Source organism: Alnus glutinosa, chromosome 11 (genome assembly GCF_958979055.1).
Source record: "Alnus glutinosa chromosome 11, dhAlnGlut1.1, whole genome shotgun sequence".
Lineage (NCBI taxonomy): Eukaryota > Viridiplantae > Streptophyta > Magnoliopsida > Fagales > Betulaceae > Alnus > Alnus glutinosa.
The window spans coordinates 19,460,085-19,471,330 of record NC_084896.1 but is presented as its reverse complement, the minus strand read 5'-3'; the positions used below and the strand labels follow the sequence as shown (position 1 = coordinate 19,471,330).

The window sequence follows — 11,246 nt, the reverse complement described above, 5'->3', positions numbered from 1 at the left end:
ATGGCCAAAATGGGAGTAGCCGAAACCGCCTCCAAGTGCCTTGGGGATTGTTCGACCACCATTGTTTGGCCTAGAGGTGGGTTCAGCCACCCCAAATCGGCGGGTCTGGGGTGGCAAGGGCTAACCCTCATATGAAAAATGAAAAAAAAAAAAAAAAAAAAAAAACTTTGACTTTTTGGGAGTGGTCGAACCATCGCTACAAGTTATCGGGGGTGGCCCGAGCCAAACCCTTAAAAATGGGGTGGCTAGCCACCCCCCATATTTTTCTCTTAATTTTTTTTTTTTAATCAGAACAATAAATTTTTTTTTCGTTTACGTGGCAGTAAAAGTATAGGCATCACCTATGATATACCACCACGTTAGATTTGAGACAGGTGTCAGCATTTGAAGCGGGGTGACATGGACTGCCATTAAAAGAATGAACAGAAGTATCAACTGAAATTTTTTTATTGAAGACAAATATCATCCGTGACACTTTTTAAACTAAGGCGGCTATTTGATTTCAGGCATAACCTCGTGTAACTGTGAAGCATATAACCCTTAAAAATAAATTAAAAATATATATATAATTTCCTGATATTACATACAATGATGAACATACGTACTGATCATGAGGTGCTACTCACCACTTGCTCCCCACAATTTTTAGGTGGTTTCTTTGTACTCAAAAAAATAAATAAACATGTATTAGACTAGACTCAGCTCATCAGTAACGTTGGCAGCTTTTGTATGTCCTTGAGATTCAACCCCAGCAACACATATGAAGGCAGAAGTTTGTAGTTTGCCAGTGCCAGACAACGTTGCCCCCTTCATGCTGTCTATGTAATCCTGCACAAGGTAGAACCATTTAGACTTCATACTGGTTTTTCTTTTATTTTTTATTTTTTCCTGTGGCAATCAGCTGCCCCATGAAATCCCAAATATCGATCTTATGCAAATAAGGCAAGGGCTCATGAAACAACAACTTAATATCAAGAGTTTAAAAAACCATTATTGATTTATATGTTAATATTAAAGCACCACAGATGTCATTTAAGACATTGTTGGAACTAGACAAGGATCCTCTCCATTTAGTGTAACAGTGAGGGCATAATTGTCTTTTTACATTTTCATGAAATATAAAAAGACAATTACATTTTCACTTTTACACTAAATAGAGAGAATCATCTTCATTTCAAATGGAAATGATCCAAATTCGTTGGAACCAGTGTATTTGGATCCTATATTTAAAGGGTAAAATTGTTTATAAAAATGTGAAAAGATAATTTTACTCTTTAAGATAAGACTAACTGAATACTCACCGACTCAATTGAATGGGAGAGGATCCTTGTCCAGAACTAGTAACAGCATATGTCCCTTCTTTTCACAGGAACCAAGGAGTTCCAGCAGAAAGAGAAATGAGTTCTTCTTTTCTTTTATGTTTTTTTTGGCAGATTATAGCCATCTTGTGTGCGCATAGGCTCAAAACTTGTCTCCCTGACATGGGTGAACAGAGAGAGAGAGCATGGTTATCTTGGTTATATACATGCCCTTCCTAATTGCATTAAATATTGAATGGTTGGTACACTGCTCCAGAAGACGTCCTCAATATACCTTAAATAGATTTTTTTATAGATTTCAAAAGAAAACAAAGAAATCAAGAAGGTATGAAAACTGGTTATCCGATTAATAATTATTTTAATAACTGAATAACCGGCGGTCGCTAATAATTATAACCGGTCTATTAGTTGTGGTTGTAGTTATTTAAAAGGGAATAACCGATAATATATATACCCTTACTCTCAACTGATCACCACCGTCTAGGGGGTGGTAGCCTGATGAGCCATTGGAACACTACAAAAAAATTCATTACTTTTTGGACGGTTTGAATCCGTCCAGAAATTGTAAAAGATCGTCTGAAAAAAAGTCCTGACGATTTTTTCTGAACGGTTTCAAACCGTCTACAAAAATATGTTGCCAATTCGGATTTTGGACCGTTTGTATCGAAGCATGATTAGGGAGGTTACATAGACGAAGCTGACGAAAACAAGTAGGTGAAAGAAAGCAAGATGCTGAGATTATAATAAGACCAAATGCTCTAATCGAACTTGTGGAGGGACACGTAACCGTCAACTCCAAAATTTTCAAATATAATGTGGAGTTTTAAAAAAAATGCAAGAGACCGGTGAAGATCCCTGGATTGGCTCATTTATGTCCAACGGTCAGCACCTATCCGAAGACTCGTTAATGAATTTCATTTGCCAACTTGACACGTTAGATAAAGAAGGGAAATGCTTGTTCGGGGGGCGGGGCGGGTCGATTCCGGTTTTTTTAATTAAAAAAAATATTTTTTATCAAAAAGAGGAGGCAGGGGACGGTAAAACGTTCCCAGCTAATCAGGCCTCGATAAAGAAATTAGAAAGTAACTGTTAAGTTTATGGGCTAGCAAGCCCACGTATCCGAAATGATAAACATATCTAACCTAAATATTGACCCACTGACCCGTGTTCATCCAACAATTGAATCACAAAATCTTCTTCTATACCACTTTCACATTGTTTAGCGTGCTTAGAGTGTAAATTCGGCCGGTAACCGAAAATCAAGAAATAATCGGTCCGTACTCCTCCTTATGTCCAAGAACCAGAAATTGGTACTCAAAACCCCAACACCCTTGACATCCAATATAAAGAAAGGTCATATTATTTTTGAAGTCATTATTTTGTGGAAGATATGTATGAATAGAACATAGATTAAATATCTGAATATCAAATATTAAATACATTTCAATAAATGACAATGGCGATAATCGTCTAATCGGTCGCTTATAAAGCCAAAAAAGCTAACAACTACAATACCAAAAGAAAAATAATAATAAATGAAAAAAAAAGGAACTACCGCTATTGACAGCATTCATAGGCGCCACCTCATATTAGAATGACGTTGCGAGTACAATTTTAATTATATATATATAAAATTTTGGACACTTTCTCTTTGTAAGTCGGCTTTTAAGAATGGGTTCTACTCAAAATTTGTGTGCTCAAGAGTAATTTATATGCGCATCGTTAAAATTATTGTTAAGTAATGTAAAACACTTAATATCGTAACAAATTGTGAACAATATTATGATCTAGTTAATTAGCTAGTGGCAGGCCCTTGAATGTGCTTCAACTTTTTTATGACCTTCTGCCCCCTTTTAATCATCAGATACTTCCCTACGTAATATTAAGATTCTTATTTTTCAAATGTATAGCTCTAGCAAGGGATCAAGGTCTCAAAGCACATGATGATGAATAACCTACAAAACTTATAGAAGCTCGATCTGTCCAAATTGGACTGACAAATTTTGCATTCAGTGGAGGATTTTGAACAAAACCAAAGATTCTCATTAACCTGAAATTGTTTAGCCGTTAGCCTCTCTCATAGGTTATTGAAAATTTTATGTTATTTACTTGATCCAAACATTTTATCTTTCCTGGTACATGTTGGAGTATATACAAAAGCAGTGCAAATGGTAGAATTGCATCTGCTCGATCTTGAAAAGAAAATGAAGAGTTATAAAATCTCATTTTTACTCGAGAAATGATATAAATATATCTCATACAAATCTCATTTTCAAATCTACCTGATGCTTCTTTAGAATACTGGAGAAGTAATGGTATATTAGCAAAGGGATTATCAAGTAATGTAACAGAAATTGAGATATTATGGTCATTATGTACATCAGACACAAATTAACGATAGCTACTAGTCCCACCACATGACCATCAAAGAAAGACGATAACAAGAAACAAAAATGCCTACTAAACCTAAACTAAGACCAGTCTCAAACAGAATCAACGAACAGATATCAAAGTACGAACTCGATCTTTTTTCTCTCTCCACTTTCTTAGCACTGGGTGTTCGATCTCTTCAGTTTCTGCAATTCCATCATCACCTCTTTCTCAACTATGTCAATTGAATTCAAGAGTTTCTTCTGTGGTGTGAGAAACTCTGTTTCTGTCGCATTTTGACTAGCAACTTCAAGTAAGATCTTTGGAACTTTACCAACAGCAGGTGTTTGAGGCTTGGCAGCTACAGTTGAGCTTGGAGAGATCAAAGAGAGCTCGTGCTCGAGTTGAGCACCTGACACTAGTACAGAAGGATCAAGAATCCTTTGGCCCTCAGGAACAGGACTCTCAATTTGTTTGCCTTCGACATCTCCCAACCGAGCTCTTCTCCTTTCAATTGCCTAGGAATAGAGTATATCCAGAATTAAGTTCATCAGTTAACTAGAAAACACCTTCAAACAAATACCAAATGCAAAAATGTAATTATAAAAAAGGAAATGAATCCAAATTAAGATCACGCTTAAATAAAAAAGGACCAATCTTGTTGCTTCGAAAAGTTGAGAATAGTGATAGATAGCAGAAAACTTTGTTAATTCTATTAACACGATTTTTTATTTATTTTTTTTTTTTTTTACGAGTAAGAAAGATATTATTAAAAATCGTAAAACGCAGTTAAGTGCACAGGGAGTATACACGAAAAGCGGCTAAGAAGGAGAAGAAAAAAGAACAAAAACATCATTAAAGCTAATCACTAAAGAAGCTAGGAATGCCGCCGTCCAAGAGTACAAGAAAAAAGTAATGAGCTCCTCAATCGTCATTTCTTTGTCCTCGAACTGTATATCATTTCATTCCTTCCACAAGCACCATAAAAGGTAAGAATGAACCATCTTCCACACAACAACACTCCGAGAGCGACCACCCGTCCACCAGCAAGCGAATAAATCTATTACCCGAAGAGGCATAACCCAAGACAGACTTAAGCGACTAAAGATAGTATCCCATAGAGCGTGTGCAACCACACAATGTATAAGAAGATGATCCACAGACTCCCCATTCATTTTGTACATACAACATCTATCAATCACAATGACACGCTGCTTTCTAAGGTTGTTTATGGTAAAGATCTTTCCTAGCGCTGCCGATCAAGTAAAAAAATCTACTTTCAAGGGAACCTTTGTATGCCAAATACTTTTCCAGGGGAAGTGCACTAGCTACCTCTTTGCAAGCAAGGATCTTATAGTAAGATCTAACATCAAATATCCATTTATTAACAGGAAACCACCAAAGCTGATCTTCCCTTTTATGACCCACACTAATAGAATACAACAAGGTGAAGAAGGAAGCTAAGACATCCACTTCCCAATTGTGTGCCGCTCGAATAAAGCTCACATCCCACTTAATGGAACCACTGTCCGAAACCAAGTTAGTAGCAACGGGGGCATTCTTATCACAAGCTGTGCCGTACAAAACCGAGAAAGCTTCCTTGAGGAGCATCTCTCCACACCACACATCATCTCAAAATTTGATCCTTGACCCATTTCCCAAAAATAAGACTGGTATGTCTGCAAAACAAACTCCACCCCTTCCTAATGTTCTTCCAAAGCCCCACACCGTGAGACCAAGGAACTCCACCCAGCCCAATCAGTACCGTACTTTGCATCCACAACAGATTTCCACCAAGCCTCTCTCTCATGCACATAACGCCACAACCACTTCCTTAAAAGAGCCTTGTTGAAGATCCTTAAATTTTGAATGCCCAAGCCACCTTCAGTAATAGGGGAGCAAACCTTGGACCAACTAACCAGGTGATATTTGAACTCATCACCTAAGCCTCCCCATAAGAAATCTTGATAAAGTTTCTCTATACGATTAGCCACACTGGCAGGAATAGGGAACATAGACAAGAAGTATGTGGGGAGATTGGAAAGAGTGCTCTTTATTAGGGTAACCCGACCACTCTTGGACAGATATATCCGCTTCCAGCTAGCCATCTGCCTCTCAATCTTACCAACAACACCATCCCAAATGGACTTGACCTTAAAAGAGACCCTCAACGAAAAACCAAGATACTTCAAAGGTAAAGAGGAAACCCCACAATCCAAGATGCCAGCCAAGCCATTCGCATTATCCACATAACCCACAAGAACCAAAAAAGATTTAGCCAGATTAATTTTTAAACTTGAGACAGCTTCAAAGCACAAAAATAACACAAGTAGATATCGAAGATGATCAGCATTCGCCCCACAAAAAACCAAAGTATCGTCTGCGAACAATAGATGAGAAATGTTAACTATCTTAGAGCTTCCAGAACCCACAGCGAAACCTAATAGAAGGCCTCTATGAACAGTAGCAATAAGCAACTTACTTAAAGCCTCCATCACAAAGACAAACAAAATGGGAGACAAATGATCACCCTGCCTTAGCCCACGGGAACTACTAAAAAAATCAGACGGGATGCCATTCACCAAGACAGAGAAATGCATTGAAGAAATGCAATGCACTATCCAAGAACACTACTTCTCCCCAAAACCACATCTTCTCAACATATACAATAAGAAATCCCAGTTGATATGATCGTATGCCTTCTCAATATCTAGCTTGCAAAGCAACCTTGGTTCACCGGATTTGATACGATTATCCAAACACTCATTAGCTATCAAAATTCTCCCCAATTAGAATAGAATTGTAATTGGAATTTGAATAGAAATGAAAGAAGGTAAAGATTTGATGAAAGAAATTAAAAGAACAATGAATAATAGTAAATCGATAATGGAAATTGTATTAAAATTGGATAGAATTGAACTATTCCAGATGTCAGGTCTCCACGAGCATTTCGAGGTGCTCAACCTCCATGAGCGTTTCGAGGTACTCCTCCTCCATTACAGTTTAACAACTGAATACAATCTCCAATACCTAATACAATTCTTTGTCTTCTTTATATAGACCTTTTACAACTACTAACCGACCCAAAAACCTATGGATCATACCAACTATAATATGGTAGGCCATTGCATTTCAAAGACCCATTAAGCTACTAAGGCGACAGGCCCATTAACCTAATATACTTATGACAATTGTAACAGTTGAACTAACTGTTACCGAATTTTAGGATTTGGTTTACGGAATTGTAGTTGGAATTTGAATAGAAATGGAAGAATGTAAAGATTTGATGAAAGAAATTGAAAGAACAATGAAGAAGAATAAATCGGTAATGGAAATTGTATTGAAATTAGATAGAATTTGACTATTCGAGATGTCTAATCTCCATAAGTAATTAGATATGCTCAACCTTCATTAGTGTTTCGCGGTACTCCCCCTCCATTACAGCTTAACAACTGAATACAATCTCCAATACCTAATACATTTCTTAGTCTTCTTTATATAGACCTTTTACTACTACTAACCGACCCATAAACCTATGGATCATGCCAACTATAATATGGTAGACCTATTACAACTCAAAGGCCCATTAAGCTACTAAGGCCAAAGGCTCATTAACCGAATATACTCATGACAATTGTAACAGTTGAATTAACTGTTATTGAATTTTAGGGTTAGGTTTATGGAGTTGTAAGTGGAATTTAAATAGAAATTGAAGAATGTAAAAATTTGATAAAAGAAATTGAAAGAATAGTGAAGAACAGTAAATCGATAATGAAAATTGTATTGAAATTAGATAGAATTGGACCATTCGAGATGTCCGGTCTCCACGAGCATTTCGAGGTGCTCAACCTCCATGAGTGTTTCGAGTACTCCCTATCCATTAAAATTTAACAATTGAATACAATCTCCAATGCCGAATACATTTCTTGTTCTTCTTTATATAGACCTTTTACAATTACTAACCGACACATAAACCTATGGATCATACCAATTATAATGTGGTAGACTCAATACAATTCAAAGGCCCATTAAGCTACAAAGGCCAAAGGCCCATTAACCTAATATACTTATGACAATTGTAATAGTTGAATTAACTGTTACTGAATTTTAGGGTTAGGTTTACGGAATTATAATTGGAATTTGAATAGAAATGGAAGAATGTAAATATTTTATGAAAGAAATTGAAAGAACAATGAAGAAGCATAAATCGGTAATGGAAATTGTATTGAAATTGGATAGAATTATACTATTCGAAATATCTAGTCTCCAAGAGCATTTCGAGGTGCTCAACCTCCATGAGGGTTTTGAGGTACTCCTCCTCCATTACAGTTTAACAACTGAATACAATCTCCAATACCTAATACAATTCTTTGTCTTCTTTATATAGACCTTTTACAACTACAAACCGACCCAAAAACCTATGGATCATACCAACTATAATATGGTAGGCCATTGCATTTCAAAGACCCATTAAGCTACTAAGGCGATAGGCCCATTAACCTAATATACTCATGACAATTGTAACAGTTGAACTAACTGTTACCGAATTTTAGGATTTAGTTTACGGAATTGTAATTGGAATTTGAATAGAAGTGGAACAATGTAAAAATTTGATGAAAAAACAATGAAGAACAGTAAATCGGTAATGGAAATTATATTGAAATTGGATAGAATTGGACTATTCATGATGTCCGGTCTCCACAAGCATTTCGAGGTGCTCAACCTCCATGAGTGTTTCGAGGTACTCTCCCTCCATTACAATTTAACAACTGAATACAATCTCCAATGCCTAATACATTTCTTGGTCTTTTTTATATAAACGTTTTTCAACTACTAACCGACCCATAAACCTATGGATCACACCAACTATAATACGATAGATCCATTACAACTCAAAGGCCTATTAAGCTACTAAGGCCAAAGGCCCATTAACCTAATATTCTCTTGACAAAATAGTAGAAATGAAAAGGTTGATGAAAATTTTGCATCATTACCAGCACAACCCAAGTGATATCTTGAAGAGGGACTCTCGAGTACCAAGAAAGCAACACTCTGCCCTGGGCCTATCACAACCCGATCCCCACGTGGTACTTGGACCCGTTTGTCCATGTGTCGCCAGCGTAGTAGCAATCGTCACCCGTCTGATCCTGATTTCGACTGCTACGACGCTGGCAACACGTGGAAAATGGGTTTGGGTTGATGTAGATAGAAAAATTCTATTTGGATTGGGGTGGTGGAATAATTGGTCGATTTTAAGCTTAGTTGTTCACCGATGGTGGCTTGGATATTCTGTGGTGGGATGGGTGTGTGATTGACGATTGAGAGATTTGATGCAACAAACCTTTTCCCATGTCTTTCTTTTTCTTTTTTTCTTTTTTCTTTTTCCCATAAATTTAATATCCATCTTAATATATTAAAAGGTGTTGAAACATTAATAAAGGGTTAAGTCTAAATTCAATAGAGGTTAAAATTAATTTTTAGGGTTAAATAGCTCAGATGTATTTGTGGTTAAGAAAAAGATTCATGCATGGGTCCCACCAATGTGTCTTAGTGTGCAAATGTTGTGCACCAAACACTTTTCGGATGGTTAAGCCCTAAATTAAATCATTGTCTCGGTTTCAAAAAGTGTCACTCGCCCACTTCTCTTCTTCACTCGAAGTTCTGAGTCTTCTCCATTGTTCTCCAATCTCCACTACTCTTCTCTTCTTCTTTCCTTCTTCTTTCTTCTTCTCTTCTTCTTTCCTTCTTCTTCTCTTCTTCTCTACTGAATCTCTGATCCACGCACACGCCCACTCACCCAGTGCCCACCCTAACGACTCCCATTACTCACTTTCAGTTTGTTCTTTTCTTCTTCTCTACTGATCCACTTTTTTGTTCTTCTTCTCTTTCGATCCATGCCCAGTGTTCCTTTTCCTCTTATTGATTTGCCACCTCACAAGAAACCCATTGGGTGTAAATGGGTTTACAAGATTAAATATCGTTCTGATAGTCAGATTGAGAGGTATATGGCGCGTCTCGTGGCCAAAGGATTTACACAGTGTGAATGATTAGATTACCATGAGACCTTTTCACCTGTGGCTAAATTGACAACTGTTAGACTTTTTCTTGCTTTAGCTGTTACTAAGGGATGGCATTTGCAACAGTTAGACGTTAATAATGCATTCCTACATGGTTCATTAAATGAAGATGTGTTTATGTCGGTTCCTCCTAGATTTGGTGCTAAGGGGGAGCAAAAAGTGTGCAAGTTGCTTAAGTCTCTTTATGGCTTAAAACAAGTATGTCGTCAATGGTTCTGTTTCCTATGGAATCTAATTTGAATTATCTAAGGACGAAGGTGCTTTACTTGTTGATGATGCTACTACACAATATAGAAGATTAATTGGGAGATTGATTTATTTGACAATCACTCGACCAGACATTGCATAATCTGTTCAGATTCTTAGTCAGTTTATGTCTTGTCCTCGGCAACCACATTTGGATGCAGCTCATCGTGTTCTTAGATATCTTAAGAATAGTCCTGGCCAAGGTCTATTCTTTCCTTCAAAATCTGATTTTAAAGTCAAGGCTTTTTGTGATAGTGACTGAGCTGGATGTCCTGATTCTCGTCGCTCAGTTACTGGTTTTTGTATATTCCTTGGTGATTCGTTAATCTCTTGGAAGTCCAAAAAGCAGCATACAGTTTCTCGTTCTTCTGTTGAGGTAGAATATCACTTAATGGCGTCTTCCACCTGTGAACTGATTTGGTTGTTTTCCTTGTTGAAAGACTTCCACATCTCTCATCCTCAACCTGCACTTCTCTTCTGTGATAGTAAAGCTGCATTGTTCATTGCTGCCAATCCTGTTTTCCACGAAAGGAAAAAGCACATTGACATTGATTGTCATATTATTCGCGATAAAATTCAGCAAGGGTTCCTTCGCACCATGTATATTACTTCCCAACATCAGCTTGCAGATGTGTTTACAAAACCTCTTGGCCGGGTTGCTTTTGAGTATCTGATTTCCAAGATAAATTTCATGAACATATATTCATCTTGAGGGGGAGTATTAGCCAGCTGGATTTACAACTGAACACATCTGTTAATTAGTTAGGTTAGTTTGTTAACTTAGTTAGCGAGTTGTTAGTTTGTTTTCAACATATTGTAAACGTGCTATAAATGCATAGTGTAAACAGAGCATTATATATATCTTGCATCATAGAGAAATGAATTACACGAATCATTTTTCTCATTCCAGTTTCTAAACTCTCTGAATTTTCTCTAAACTTTCTTTCTTTTCCGCATTCATATTCACTTCTTATTACACACGCCCACTCACCCAGTGCCCAAACTGATGACTCCCTGTACTCACTGTCGGTCTGTTCTTTTCTTCTTCTCTACTGATCCACTTATTTGTTCTTCTTCTTTTCTGATCCATGCTCAGTGTTCCTTTTCCTATTGTTTGTAGATTTAGATTTCGATTTACGCCCCCACTGAGATCTCAACAAGAACTTTACAAAATTGAGATCTCAACAAAATGAGAAATGATTTAAATATATATCTTACACTTGATATCATATGT

At 37.0% G+C, this 11,246-nt stretch overlaps 1 pseudogene; it reads right to left on the bottom strand.

Moving 5' to 3' along the window:
* Positions 1-687: 687 nt before the first annotated feature.
* LOC133881185 (protein POLYCHOME-like) lies at positions 688-9,585 on the bottom strand (annotated as a pseudogene).
* Between the last annotated feature and the right edge of the window lie 1,661 nt (positions 9,586-11,246).